The sequence below is a fragment of the Macrobrachium nipponense genome, chromosome 30 (assembly GCF_015104395.2).
Source record: "Macrobrachium nipponense isolate FS-2020 chromosome 30, ASM1510439v2, whole genome shotgun sequence".
Classification (NCBI taxonomy): domain Eukaryota; kingdom Metazoa; phylum Arthropoda; class Malacostraca; order Decapoda; family Palaemonidae; genus Macrobrachium; species Macrobrachium nipponense.
This window is the reverse complement of record NC_087218.1, coordinates 8,734,135-8,750,481: the sequence shown is the minus strand read 5'-3', so window position 1 is coordinate 8,750,481 and position 16,347 is coordinate 8,734,135.

Here is a 16,347-nt window from a genome sequence, read left to right as displayed (position 1 = left end):
AGAGAAATAGCTTGACTACCCAAGAAGCGTGTAAGAGGAAGGTGAATGGGGGGCTGAGTTTTTAGGGCCTCGATGTGCTGGTGGTAAACTTCCTTTGTAGCTGTATGTGGAGTTAATGTTATGACAGTTGAAGTGGTATTGTTGCAGAAACCATTGTTATTTTTTTTTCTGGAACAACCCCTTTATTGGAGAAGACGGCTTTAGTAAAAAAATAATCAGATTTTATTAGTCATCCACATTCATGGTGTATGAACTGAGTAATGTTTGTGATCCGTAGAGATTATATATGTATATGTATGTATTATATTATATATATATATATATATATATATATATATATCTATATATATATATATCATACATATATATACATACTATATATATATATATATACATATATATATATACATATATATATATATATATATATATATATATGTGTGTGTGTGTGTATATATATATATATATATATATATATATATATATATATATATATATATATATATATATTATAAACACTTCTTGAAGAGTCATCCAGACTCATTGCAGCTGTTAGGCAGCGAAGATATATCGTAGAAACCCTGCAATGTTTTCTAATTTCCAGAGGGTGAGTAATCTCAGCCAGAATCCTCATCTGGCTGAGCAAAACATCCCGGCGTCCTCCTGGGTCCTATTCTTTCCCCTATTAACTTTGAAATTACAGAGCTGTTGTTTAAGCCCAGATTTATGATCCAGTCTACGCCTTTTAAAATAATCCTGATTATAAGCTTCGTAATAATTACAGATTATTTTTTCCTCTGAAAAAAATAATCATCAGTGTGATATGCCGAATGGACCGAAGGGTTTTAATTATGCGGTCTATTGATATGTCAAATGGCCGGTATAATGATTAAATATTGGCGCCGTCTTGCAACTAACAATTTTTTGCATTCAACAATTATTTGTGCCTCTCAAGGTTTATTATATATCGTTTGTTTTTATGATATTGTCTCATCCATTTGTTTGTTTATTTACGAGTTGTGCATACTAACATATAGGTATGTACAGTATGTTCATGTAAGTACATATATATATATATATATATATATATATATATATATATATATATATATATATATATATATGTGTGTGTGTGTGTGCGTGTGCGTGTGTGTGTGTGTTATATGTATAAGCGCAAGTTTTCAAAGTTAATGACGTTATCAATAGACTAAATATATAAAGGGATATGAAAGATACTCTTCTATTTATTTAATGAATATTGAATTTCCTCAGTAGAATGATTCAACTTGAATCCTTCTTTTAATTCTTTTAATTGTAGTTGAAAAACACAGTTAATATATGTATATATATGTAGATATATATATATAAATATATATCTATATACTAATATATATATATATAATGGTATATAATATTACGTATATTATATTATGTTTAATATATATATATAATATATATTATAGATATATATATTATTATATATAATATATTAATATTACGATATAATATATAAATGTATCTAATATAAGAAAGTCGAATCGATAACTTTTTGTGGCATGTGCTCGGAAACAGTTCATATGATTGATCGTGCCTTGCCCTCGTGATCAAAGAAAACAAATGAATTAAACATGTTGTATGTGTCATCAAGATTAATTACCAAGTTATAAATCAAAGGAGAAATATAAACTAACGATTTGTGAACGTAGGTCGATGTTAGAACATTTGTTAAAACCCTACATGTGCAGAATCGTCATACAAAAGGTTTTGTGGTCTTAACTTTCAACCGTGGAGGCTGTTGGCAAGTGAAAAACTAATGGCTTACAGTTAGGATTTTCTGAACAGTGTTTTTAGACAATAATTTTTCATCATTTTTAATTGTCGTTGCCAAGCTATCGCCCATGCATCATAATGAAATAAAAGTTTTGAACACAGTACTCTTAAATTATTTTTTTAAATTCTCTATATAAAAGATGATATATTGCAGCACGGAGGCAGTGACTTGCAAAATAATGTGTAACTCATTTTAATACCTGAATGGTAAACAAATTGATAGTGGAAAGATCGTAGCGATTACTGCAAGTGCTTTCTCATAATTTCCGATTAACAAGATAAAACCAGATACAGTTAAGAATTTATTGTTTGTTATAGAGAGAGACAGACAGTCAGCGAGAATTAGGGTAGTGATTCTGCGATTTCCTAACAAGGCAAAAAGCAATGATTAGGATGAAGAGAGTAAAAAAGTAACGAGTAAGATCTACAGCTAATAATAAAAGTTCAATTGCCATGCAACTTACAGGCATGTGTGTACAGGTCCCAAATTTTAAGCAGTTTTTAGATGTATTATGTATTATTATACAAGACATTTTTCTTTACTACTTCCAAAATTAATCTCTTCCGATGTTATGTCTAATTGTCTAATTTCTTCCGAAAATACCTTTAATTTCGGAGATAACTAATATCACCGATATTATGTTTAGTTCCTTTTGCAGTTATGTCTAATTTCTCTGATATTATGTTTAATTTCTTCCGAAATTATTTGAAATTATTTCTGATATTATGTTTAAAGTTCTTCCATATTATGTTTAGTTTCTTTCGATATTATGTTTACTTTCTACTCATATTATGTTTAATTTTTTCTGATATTATGTTTGCTTTTTTCCAATGTTAATTTTGATTTCTTCTGATATTATCGTCCATTTTTTTATACTCTTCTGAAACTGTACTTCATGATTAGCACCACGTGGAGGAAGGTACGTTGTGCTGATTATCAAAAAGATACGAGTATATTCGGTTTTAGCAATTGCTGAATGTCATTATTTTGTGTGTACACACACACACACATACATATATATATATATATACATATATATAGTATATATATATATATATATATATATATATATATATATATATATATACTATAAAATTTTCTAACCTTTCCTTGTATCTCTTCGTGGTCTTTAAACTTGTTCTGCATTCATCACGTAATAATAATAATAATAATACCTCCAACACATTTCAGTCGCGTATAGTATACAATCCATGCACTGACTCTTCAGATGAATCATACTTACGATCATTCTGATTCTTTTTCATCGCAGCCGCTCTCCAGGGAGATAAAACTGTTAGGATCAAATTAGCGTGAAATGACTTAGCTTTATGGCCCTTAATGCAGCGCGAAACCCGTAAAATGATCTTGTGAGGCTGAAGGCCATATACTACTGCTGCTGATTTCGTTGCTTATTTTTTTTTTTTATTTCTGCGCCTATCATTCTACGGTGGTGGTGGTAATGATTTGATATGAATTTTATCCTTCTCTCGCTCTCTCTCTCTCTCTCTCTCTCTCTCTTTTGCAGATTTAATGGATTTAATGCTTGTCGTTTTGACTGGGTTTGAGTGTTTTTACTTGTGTGAGCGTATATATATATATATATATATATATATATATATATATATATATATATATATATATATATATGTGTGTGTGTGTGTGTGTGTGTGTGTGTTGTGTGTGTGTGTGTGTAAGTGTATTTATGTGTGTGTTATTATCACGTGTTTATGTGTATGTATAAATTCATGGGTTTGTTTCTAACCATGTACATACATACTGGTATATTCATAAAGACAATAGTAATAATAAAACCAGCTGCTCTCTTAAAAGAAAAATTTTCATTCTCATTAAATCAATAAAGCGCCAACAACGGCAGAGTGAGCTGAGTTAGTCCACGGGAATTGCTCATACGTTTAAAGCAGAGCGAAACGAAAGTACTGAAAAGTTGAAGATTGCTCTACACCAGTTTGTCACAGTGGTAATAGATGAAGGTTAGAGAAAACGTGATGCTTGTAAACACCTTAATGGTTTAGCTGTAACTTTGAATTAGATGGAAAGGAGAACAGTTTAAACTGTGTTTTTCATTAATTCTTTTTTTCCATTTCTTATTTGAAGTTCCTCTAGTCGTCCTTATGATAATTCATGCATTTTCATTTTCTTTTTTGAAGTTCCTCTAGTCGTCCTTATGATAATTCATGCAGTTTCATTTTCTTTTTTGAAGTTCCTCTCGTCTTCCTTATGATAATTCATAAAGTTTCAGTTTCTTAATTGAAGTTCCTCTTGTCTTCCTTATAATAATTCATAGACAGAGTAAATAGCAGGTCAGTACGAGAACTTATGGTTGTGAATAATGAATGATGTAAAGGACCTCATTATCTTGAAAATTATTTTTCCAAAATTGATCTCACGGTAAATAAATTCACAAGCGAAACAACCAGTTCAGTATGCGAGACATATATCAGCTAAGGTAAACAGTTCAGTGAAGAGAATATTATCCTTAACGCTGGGAAAATTTGGACCTCAGGAATACGGCCATTGGATTTTGAAGGTAAATTATTTTGGGGTAAGCTGTATCGGGAAAACAACAATTGATTGTAGCCAGATTTTGCTCTTCTGCTCTTCTTGTCAACTTTTCCGGATTAATGTGACTGCCGATTTTTAAAAGGCATTCTGACTACTCAGTTTCTTCAGACTGAAGCAGATATCTGGTCATCGTTGCTCTCTGATGACCGATGTAATTAGTGGTCTGTTTGTTTCCAGTTCCTGATGACCTGTGTCATTGATTTTCTGTTGCAAGTCTGTTAAGGTCAGTTCAAGTAGTTGTCGATACCTCACCAATTTTTGGGTGTTATTTGTTGATTTTCCGCGCAGTTCATGTTAATTGAAATAACTAACGATTCTCGTCTGTTTCAAAAGACTTAGGTAGTTCATTGTCCAGTCTGGGTAAGGACATAGCAACCCTACCCTAAAAATCAGTGCTTCGATACTTGCTACTTCACCAACAGTGTGGAAGAGCTTAAAAGAAAGGTAGACAAATTCATTAGGAGGACACTGTGAATGCACAGTAAAACTTGCTCCTACAGATAAGTGAGCACACCATGTCTCCTCTTAGGATGGGCTAACAATGCTTTGAGACATCCTAATCCTTGTAACTCCTTGTAACCTACCTTGTGAATCTGGTGTGGGGAACAACGAAGTAAATCAGCCAGAGAGAGCAAAACGGAATGTCGTCCATCCAAATAATAGGTAACACTCCCTCCCTGCCAATTGGGCAACAATGGCCGGGTCTCACATCCCGCGTCGAAATCGCAACGTCGTGACATTCTTTCTTCAGCATGACCGTGACTATGACCGCTCCATGAACTAGACTGCGTTTGAAGTTTAATAATATCCGCTGATCTGTGAATGCAGATGATCTTCACGCGGTCCTTCAACTTGATTTCCGCATCCACTGAGTTCACGAATTCGGAGTGTCTCCTTTCCCCCTTATTTAGCACAGGACGTTTGTGTCCCACCTATGACCAGCTGAGTTTTTAGGCTGTCAACCAGCACGTCCATTAATCTGACAATGACTATACTGCAGAATAGATGAAAATTGAGAGTGATTAGACATGAGACTCCTCGCAATAGATATAATAGACTTTTAAAGATTTCAATGACTTTATTATTTAAAGATTTCAATGACATTATTATGTAAAGAATCGATAACATATACGCCCTATTGGTGGCTGTGCGTCTTTCATGGTAAATTTAAATTCAGCTTTCTTTGCCATGTAACTCTTTCTCTTCCCCCCCCCCCCCCCTCCCCCCAACCTTTTTGACGCCCTCTTCTGCACCCCTGTGGTTCACGATTCCCCGGTCAAGAACCCATACTTATACCTCAACAGTGAGCATAATACGCCTTCAAGTGAGCACTCTCAGTTTCTCATCTATTTCCTTCTTTCGTTCATATCCGTTCTATGATCCCCGCGTCGTGTAGGTGGCCTGAGATGGATGGTGTCCCAGCGGACAGCTCGCACGTTTGCAAAAGCATGCATTTGCATTTTTTAAACGGTTTTTCTGTAACACATACATAAACACACGTGCACAAGCACATCCGCAGACACTCACTCACACACATTTATATATATATATATATATATATATATAGATATATTATATATATATATATATATATATACATATATATATGAATAACTTCATCACGAAGTATATAAAACGTGATGCTATGTATAAATAAAGGTTTTTGCCACGAAGGAAAAAAAAATGGAAAGCAAGATAGCCAAGCACTTTCGGTCTAGTTCGACCCTTTACTCAGGGTCGAACTAGACCGAAAGTGCTTGGCTATCTCGCTTTTTAATTTTTTCCCTTTATATATATATATATATATATATATATATATATATATATATATATATATACATAGTGTGTGTGTGTACGTGCGTGCGTGTGCTTACGCGTAAATATGATAACTCCGGGTTAATAATAAAGCACATAAGAACATTATGAATATTAGTCTAACAAAAAAGAAGGACACATTTATAAATATGCACATTTAGATGCATATATATAACTGCGTGTAATTCAATACAATATCTAAATATTTTTCATATAATTTTGATATAGGCGTGCAAAATTGACAGAATCTAGCATGACAAATAGTATTACTTAAAGTAATTTGAAAGGCGATTAGATTTTAACTTGCCAAGCATGCCTCCACGAAACAATGTCTTTTGTGACAAAAAGGAAATCAGAATAATCAATAACAAAATTTAAAAACAAACCTGTTCCAAATTTTCCCTGACATATCCGCTTCTAAGAAATAAACAAATAAAGAATACATCGCCTTAGAACAACATGAACCTTCCACGCACGAGGAAGCGAGTTACAGAATCCTACGGGCTTTGCACGGCCACTTCCGCCCATCAACGTCAGTGGGGGCACAATAAGTCTACTAATTGTCCTCTTCATACAACATTAAGCCTACTGTAGTTACTTAGGTCGCTTGATTTATGATGCAGAAAGCATAGTGGCTGATCGTTAGGCGGCCTAATAACGTCATGAATTAACGAGCAAAGCTTCCTTTTCGGTCACGGCGATAATTTCGGAGGAAAGGTAATTTGTAAGAGGGTTGGGGGATAATTCCGAGTCGTTCCGAAGGAATTTAATGCTCGGTTTGGGCAGAAAACAATCCGGCCGTGTGTTTACCCTGGGAAGGACTACCATTTAGGCCTACGGTGCGCGCCTCGATGCCATCGCTACAAAGAGCGATATATACAAGGTAACGTTTACTTTCATGCGTCCTGGGGAAGATTTATGGCCGCATTACGCGGCAAAACATTAGAATTTTCACGTCGTATATTTGTAATCACAAAATGGAGTCATATCCAGGGGTTTCCCTTTTTTTATTTTATTTTTATTTTTTTTTTTTTTTGCGCCGCTTTCTGGCCTGATGGGAACAAAGTACCCAGATGTATCCGTTGATTTTAGACAAAGAAAGTGTCCACTTAGATGATAGTTTATATATATATATATATATATATAGATATATATATATATATATATATTTTACAACAATTATTATAGTTATGCTTTTATTTTGAAATTATCTGTAAGGAAGGGGCGATCAGACATGCGTATATATATATATGCCAGTTACATACATTTCATATGTATATATATATATATATATATATATATATATATATATATATATATATATATATATATATCATCGATAAAGGGTAGATGACACACCAAGATGTACAAGCTGTCTTCATTCCAGCGTTTCGTAATTGTTCACATAATTACATCATCGGGGTTTTAGACTTAAACATGAATTTCCTTGTAGAATTGTAAAAACTAAAAATAAAAAAAATGTGAATTTTAGAAAAATAAAAAATTATGAATACAAAAATGAGAAAATTCACAAGCACCAAAATTAAGGAACGAACAATAAATAAATAAATAAATATATATAATATATATATACTATACATATATATATAATATATATATATATATATATATATATACATACATACATACATACAGACACATACACCATTACATAGGTACACACCATTACAAGTAAGGTAAAAGATATACAGTAAACTAAAAATGAAAATAGCAGTGAACAGAGCTACTTAACAATGTATATGTGTGTATATAATATATATATATATATATATATATATTTATTTATTTATTTATTTATTTATTTAGCCAAGGCCACAGGAAAAATAAAAGGAGTACCGAGTGCTTTCGTGTTATTTCAACACATTTTCGAGGTACTCCTTATTTTATTTTCCCTGTGACCTTGGCTAAATATATTAAATCACGCTCTATTTAGTGACATATAAGCAATATATTTCTATATATTTCTATATATTTTTCCATCCATACTACACCTTTTCCCCAATAAGGATAATATTGATTGATCCACGCTAGTTTTGTGTTAACCCTTGAAGGGCGCTGGTACCTATTTACAGCCAAGTAAACTGACAGACGGTAGGCTGCGAATGGTCCATGGACTTAGCAGTTGTGAGCCGAGCATTGCACCTCTTGGCCGCGGCTCTCACTTCATCTGATTACACTTTCCGAAGGTGCCCACGAGTTGGGGCAACATATTTTTACGTCCCCGCCACATATATATATATATTTATAGATATATATAATATATATGATATATATATATATATATATAATAATATATATATATTATTATATATATATATATATTTTTATATATGTTATATATAGTATTCTGGTTAGGTGAAGGCAAAAAAGTAAATAAAATAATAAATAAAAGCTGTTATTCGCGACGTAAATGCAAGTAGCCTATTGTTAGAGAGAGAGAGAGAGAGAGAGAGAGAGAGAGAGAGAGAGAGAGAGAGAGAGAGATTTAAGATGACCATGATCATGCGCCAAAACATACTTATATACTTTTAAATTCTGATATTAAGTATTTATATTAAACTCCTGTTGATTGGTTGATTAACTCATTTGTTCTCGAAATAATGACTAAGAAATTCAGAATACCAAGATAAGTTACTTTTCCCCCTCACTCTGCTGGCTTGAGGGAGTTGCTGTTGAGGAAGTTTGATGTGAAAAACGCTGTCTAGAAAGGTATGCTCATGAAAGCACAACGCGGCTAAGTAACTTAGGAAAATTCCTTCAGCTAACAATATCGACTTCAGCTTCAACGGTCTGCTGAGCAAGAACGCTGATAAATATGTGCTTTGTCACTTATTATTAAACCGAATATTTTGTAGAATAAATATTTTTCCATTATCTAAAGAATAAGGTACATTAGAAGCAGACATATTTATCGAGATACAAACTGGCTTTGGATCATTGTTTGTTCCTTTTTGAAAAGATGTTGCAGCTTGTTCAGCTGTTTGTAACTTTGGCCCAAAAAAGTTACAAACCGTTGAGAACGTTTTATTGGTTGTATTGAATTCTTTACAGTACGACCATATCAGATGAACTACTATAATAAGGCCTCGAGTGAAATGTTTCCTTGCTGCAGTTCTCGCAAGGCTACAGATTTCGCGTAAACCTACTACTATATAAGGAATGAGTTGTGCCAGGTATTCTTGGATCCGCAAGTTCTTCGTAAGGTCAGAAACGGAATGAGGTTTGCCAGGTTTCTCTCAAAAGTGCAAGGCAAAAGCTGCGATGCCTGGTTTCTAGCCAGAGAACGAATGGACTGCTAATATATCAAGGCCAGTAGTGCGAAAGGAGCTCAGCATATCCCGGTGAATAGGCAGAGATGAAATGCAGCTACACAAGGTTTTTAATCAGAATGGAAGTTTCTAGTCATAAGGTATATATTATACAGCAAAATTAAATTTGTAGTATTAGCGCGAATAGATGCGACATAAAGTTACTACTCAGAGCGAGAATGAAATGCTGCGTAACCAGGTTTCTACCCAGAGCACGAATGGGAAACGACGTAACAGGGTTCCTATTTACAGGGCATATGGGATGAAACTCTATAGTGAGAATGCGAAAAGTATGCATCATAACCAGGTTTCTAGTCAGAGAAGGAATTGGGTGCACCTTATCCGGTTTCTAACGAGAGCGTGAATGAAATACAGAATGAGTAGGTAACCAGTCAGAGTGTGGATTTGATTCAGCTTAACCAAATTTCTACGGGCTGCTCCAGGAGCAAGAGCCCGTGCTGGCATAAGGCCAGCTTAATCTCAAACAACAACCAAATTCTCATCAGGGTGTGAAGAGAATGGAGCATCACCAGCTTCCTAGTCAGACTACCTATGAAATGTAGTATTATATTTACGTATCTGCTCAAAGCGTGAATGGGATGGCAGGTTTCATTCAAGATTTTGAGTATAATGAGTCGTTGCTAGACATTTCTTAACGATAAACTAAAATTATAAGTATGGTCACCATCATTAAAAAAATATTCGTAGTACTTGCCCTTTTATTCTGTGTTGTTTTTGGACCGCTTGTCCCAGATTACTAAGGTCAGTTTCATGATCCTGGAACGTTTCTTCCTCACACCTATGATAAATCCGAGATTGGAACCGGCATAAGGTCTCTTGGGAGAATTACAACTATTGAAAGTTTAATTTATTTGTCTATTTGAAAGCAAATTTTTTCCTTCAATGGTCGTGTCTTTTATGGATGTTAAAAATGGTAATTTATCAGCATCCAGAATTTAATGTATATGCAATATAATGAAGACTTTGTTTTTATAAAAACCGTCAGCTAGGGGATAAAAAATAGTTCCAATGTAATGAAGATAAAAATGCATTTCCTTCGCAACTGTAATTTCTTTCAGCATGTGGAAAAGTTATTATACCAAAAGTTTCCTGTTAAATTAACATTCGCAAAACACACCTGCGTTTGATATCTGTTATTGTTGCTTTGCCATTAGCGGTGATGAAATATGGTTTCGGAAATAGTCAATTTTTATGAAAGTTTAACATAATAACTGCGTGGAAGCCAAAGCTGGTATCATCTGAACACCTGCATTCCTATTCCTAAGTATTCATTTCATGCCATTTATTTACGCTTCCTCTTTGATATAATAAAATTGACAAGACAGCTCCATGTCGTCAGTATGTCATTCTCATTTGCATTTGTATTCGTGAAATCTCTCAAAATGGGTTTTTATTTTTTACTTTTTAATTTTCTTAGAATTCCCAAAAGTTCCATGTCAGTTTGATGTTATTTTTCCCTCCAATGATTGCCTTTACATAACTTTTGGAAGTATTTTTTTTTCTTTATTTGATTCTTTATATCTTTTTGTAAGTTTAATATATTTTTGATTAAAAATAACATAACATGATATAACAATTACTGTCACGAGACCTACTCACCCTATATTAATTAGGTGTCTTATAGAGCTGTTGTTCTCTAACAGTATGATTCCCATTGCGTTGCTTCACTCCTCCTACAACTCTCGTTTCGCTCAACGAATAAATATGATGTGTTGATGTTTCAATCTTCCATTTGGGTTACTTCAGTTAACCAATAGGTTTCTTATTGAATTGGTTCACCCTGTCAAGAAGTTCCTTATTTTGCGGTTGGAATCGGTCAATGAATTGAAATTATTAGGTTGCTTCCGTCTACCAGTAGTAAGTTTATCTTTACGTTGCTGTACTTTTCTAGTATGTTTCTCATTGCGTTATGTTGTCTTCCTCAGAGCTGATATAATTTGTCAGTTGAGCCAGAACGCACACAAACAAACACACACCTTCAAAGGGCAAAAAAAAAAAAAAAAAAGGGAGCTAAAAAGATGCCCAATTTCTTATTAAACCAAGATAGAAAACTCGGTTTGAGGGACAAAGGTCCCATTTATCCATAAATATGACGTTTCCGGCGCGTTAAAAGGCCTGGTGCTGGATGTTTCGCGAAATTATGGATTATACGCCTGTCTCCATGCTTCTACTTTTCCCTTTAGGTGATGGGGCTCAATGATAGCCCGATGAAAAAAGGGTCGGCATTCACGTCAAATTTCTCTTTCGATTTTAACAATATTGCAGCTTCTGTGTCTGTCTGTCCCTTGGCAATATTCGAGTCTCTCTCTCTCTCTCTCTCTCTCTCTCTCTCTCTCTCTCTCTCTCTCTCTCTCTGCCAGTCTGTTACTGTTAAATATATAACAAAATTAGATATATTATTAATATATATAATATATATATACATATAATAATTATAGATATATATAATATAGAGAGAGATGAGAGAGACGAGAGAGAGAGAGGAGAACAGAGAGAGAGAGAGAGAGGAGGGAGAGAGAGATTATATAATATATATATATATATATTATATATATATGAGTATGTGTGTGTGTGTTCTTGTGTAACGAAAGCGAGTGAGACATAGAAAATGTTAGACAAGCTAATAAGTCAGTATTATTGTATAATAAAGCAACACACGATTCTACCACGAAACCTGGTGATAAATAAGTCCACGGGAATTGCACGTAATAATATGAGTTCCTGGCATTCGGCCCAAATTATATTATTGCTCTCTCTCTCTCTCTCTCTCTCTCTCTCTCTCTCTCTCTTACTCTCTCTCTCTCTCTCTCTCTCATCATTTGTATATTTTTGTTTTTTCAAGTGTTAATACAATTACATTTTTCCTTAAGATCAATGGTTTTTCGTTACGCAACTAAAGGATTAAGCAAATTAATGAACTGAACGAAATGCATATATAATTGTAACCACTTTCTGTTAACCATATAAACATCTTGCAATTTGCAGTCGCTCTTGGACGACCTATATAGTATATCTTGTGTTGTCTAATCTGTCTAAAACATAATTATCTTTCGATGCAGTCCCAGACCGTTTCCATTTTACCTGTATCTGATTTAGCTGGCCAGATATGAAACTTGCGTTCCTAATATGTCCCCGTTTTGCGGTATTCCAAGTTAGTAGTTGTCAGGCGCTTTCAATTCCAGTTAATTGGCTTCCAGAGTTGGCAACCTCCATTGTTTCTATGCCACCTTACAAAAACTGATCAGCCATGGCAACCGGGCTCATCTGGATTCTTGGTCGCTTTTGCCAAGCAGCTAATGTTGGTGGAGATGTAGTAAGGCTTCTTTGCACAAGAATCTGACAGGTGCAGTCTATTACTAGACAGGATACTTACCTAGTATCGTCAACGGCTTCAGGGTCCCATCGTGGTTCATTGTCGCTTGCAACAGCCGATACTTTATTTTTGGAGCCTTTCGATAAATATTTCTTTTTCTTAAAAGGTGGGGACGTTAGCAGTATAACCTATTCGATCCTCTTTCATTAGGTCCTAAGGGCCAAATAGTAGCGCCGCTGATTTATAAAAAGGAACAGGTTCAAATACTAAACTAATGAGATTAAAAAGGAACAGGTTCAAATACTAAACTAATGAGATTAAAAAGGAACAGGTTCAAATACTGAACTAATGAGATTTCCCTTAAATGTTCAAAAGCGTTTAGATTTGCCATTCCAGAAAGCCGATCTAAGTTGCTCAGTAGGTTCACGAAAGCCAATCTTAATTGTTCAATAACTGTCGACTGGGGAATCACTTTCATGTATTTTGAAACTATTGACAGAAAACTGCTCAATTATTGCATCGCTTAGGCTTCACACAAAAAATGAAATGTTAATCGTGCTCCTCGTACTACCAGGAATTGCCCACTAAATTTTTGGGGCAAAGGAACCCTTGTCAACAAAAAACGGATCTATGATGGAAGAATATTAGAATTTAAGACAAAAAAAAATGTTACAGGAGAAACAGGATTTGCTCACTAAATTTTTGGGGCAAAGGAACCCTTGTCAACAAAAAATAGATCTGTGATGGAAGAATATTAGAATTAAAAAAAAATATTACAGAAGAAACAGCACGAGCATAAAAACAACGACTCGATCAACAGTTTATGGTACGTTCCATTGGAAACTGCGGGTAGCGGCAGGCAGGTGCTTTTATAACCTATAATATCCGGAATGAAGCTCGATAAAGATCTAAATACTATTTCTCTATGACGTAGGGTGAAATATAGCTGATTTTGATAGATAGACGTTTATAGAGTTAATTAAGTACTTCCGCTCTCGAACCATTCGTTAAGAATAGATCAAGAATTCTCGCTCAAAGTAAGAAGAGAACGCACTACCTTGTGATTAGTGGGAATTATCGCTTCCTTGTTAAAGGTGAGGGCATCCGGTGCCCTTACTACTTCTGCCTTCCTCCCAAGGGACTGCCTTGAAAGCCCATACCTCTCCCCGAAGGCTATCGAGGCAAACACCCCCCTCCCCTCTAAGGATTTCCTCGCAATCCCGTCCCCCACTCCCTCCTTTTTTTTTTTTGACAGCCCTACCTAAAGAAATTCCATGCAATCACTAAGGGATGCCCATGCATGCCCCCTCTCCCTTCGAGAGACTTCCATACAAGAGACACCGCCCTCTCTGTAGGTTCCATACAAGAGACACCTCCCTCCCTGTAGGACATCCATGGAAGACCCCCGAAGGACCTGTACGGAAGATCCAAAGTTCCTGCGTCTTACAGACTTGATGAATTGCACGTTACGCTTGCGAGCTTTGTATAAGAAAGTTGGAACTCAGGCGAGCTGAAAGCAGCATGGATGAAAAATGGCAAAATTGCAGGAGTGAGGCGCAATTACACAATTTTACTTTCCAGAACCAGTTCTTCTTCGTCATTCCCGGCGCTCGTGGCGATGCTTATGGCTACAACCGAAAGCGCTTGGGACAACGCTGAAGGATTTTTCTCCACGCAGTCGCTGGAGGAATAAGAATGTTTGTCGAATTGATAGCGGAAATTCATTTCCTGCTGTTGACATGCATGCATCTACTCGAGGATATGGCTCAGCTTCATGAATGCATAAGAAAACCGGTATTTTCAATCAGGTTTGGTGTCGGGAGGGGGAGCTTATTGGAAATCGAAACGTTGATGAGGATATACGCGCTCGATCTCATCCACATTTAGCGCGACGTTTGAGCCAAAATGCATTTCAGAATTCAGCAGCGCAACTTTCCTGGTCCCAGACCCGGATTGTAAAAGAGCTTATTAAGGTCAGTGCAAGAAGCGCCCTGTTCAAAATAGGTTTAGCAGCGTTGCTGAGAAGACTTTCAGCTCACTGGATGGGTTAGGTCCTACATACAACCGTCAGAGAAACCCAAGAGCAAGTGGAGTAGTTAAGCAAGTATCCATTACTTGTTAATTAAATCCTTTCGAATGCTTGAAGCGTCTGGCAAGAAACAGTTACTTTAAAAAAAAGAAAATAAAAAAAAATAAATAATAAAAAAAAAAATAAAAAAAATAAAAAAAAACTGGTCTCGTTGACGGGTCTGCAGACAGCGCTTTGATCTTACCGAGTTGATAACATGTACTAATTTGGTAAAAGGCATTTAATATCCAGCAGTGATAAATATATACTCTATTCTCTTCCCCTTTACTCCCCTTCCCCCACCCACTCTACCCCCCCCCCACCCCACCACCCCCGCAAATGCACAAGATGTAGTTTAAATGGTTGTACGAAAAATGAAATTAAAAAATGACACAGATTTCATTGGAAACTTGAAACTACGATAACATGAAACGAAAGAACCCGATCACCTTCATAATTATGTATTTTACGGCAGTGTTCGGCATTCCATTCCTGTTAATAAAAGCAGACACCTCCGTGATACAGCAGTATGCATACACACACACACACACACACACACACATATATATATATATATATATATATATATATATATATATATATATATATATATATATATATATATATATATATATATATATATATATAGATATGTATATAGAATCAGTAATAGTAATGATCAACAGGATATTAGAAGGTTAAAACATTACTAAATGAAAACTAACAGGATTTAGACGTAAAAAAACCTATGGACGAGACCCCTTTAGAATAAATGAGATCTTAAAATATGTATCGGTAAATTTGCAAAAATGGTGATTGTAAATTCCACTTAAAATCCAGAGGCAACGTAAAATCACTTTTAATTAGCATAAGGCTGATCTTTCGAATAAATCTATGCTGATAAGTTGACAGACGCCCTTAGAGTGTCAGTTTAGAAACCATTTCATGGCAAAAGAAGCTTTTGAAGAATTGAGACTCCCATTCTCTGTTTTTATTTCATTCCTTTCGTTCTGTAACATGAAAGAAATTTAAAAAAAAAGATCTGAACTTTTCTTGTATCAAATTGCCAAGTCCAGTGGGTCGGGCATCAAAATGCCTCTTTGTAGTCCAGACTTGAATTAGAATAAAAAAAAGGATGAAGGATTGGTGGCTTAATCCAGAAGGAAGCAGAGACCATCCTCATGAAGGATGAAACCTATAAGAAAAAGGAAATACTGGATCGCGAGAAGAAATCCAAAACTTACCATAGTAGATTCACATCAACCGTGCATTTGATGTCTAGGCCAGTCCCTTACGACGCTTCTGATTGGCTGTTGATAAGCCAATGACAGGGCTGGAAACTCTCAGTCGCTCTCGAGAGTTCACATAGGCAGGATGTATGTTCCAC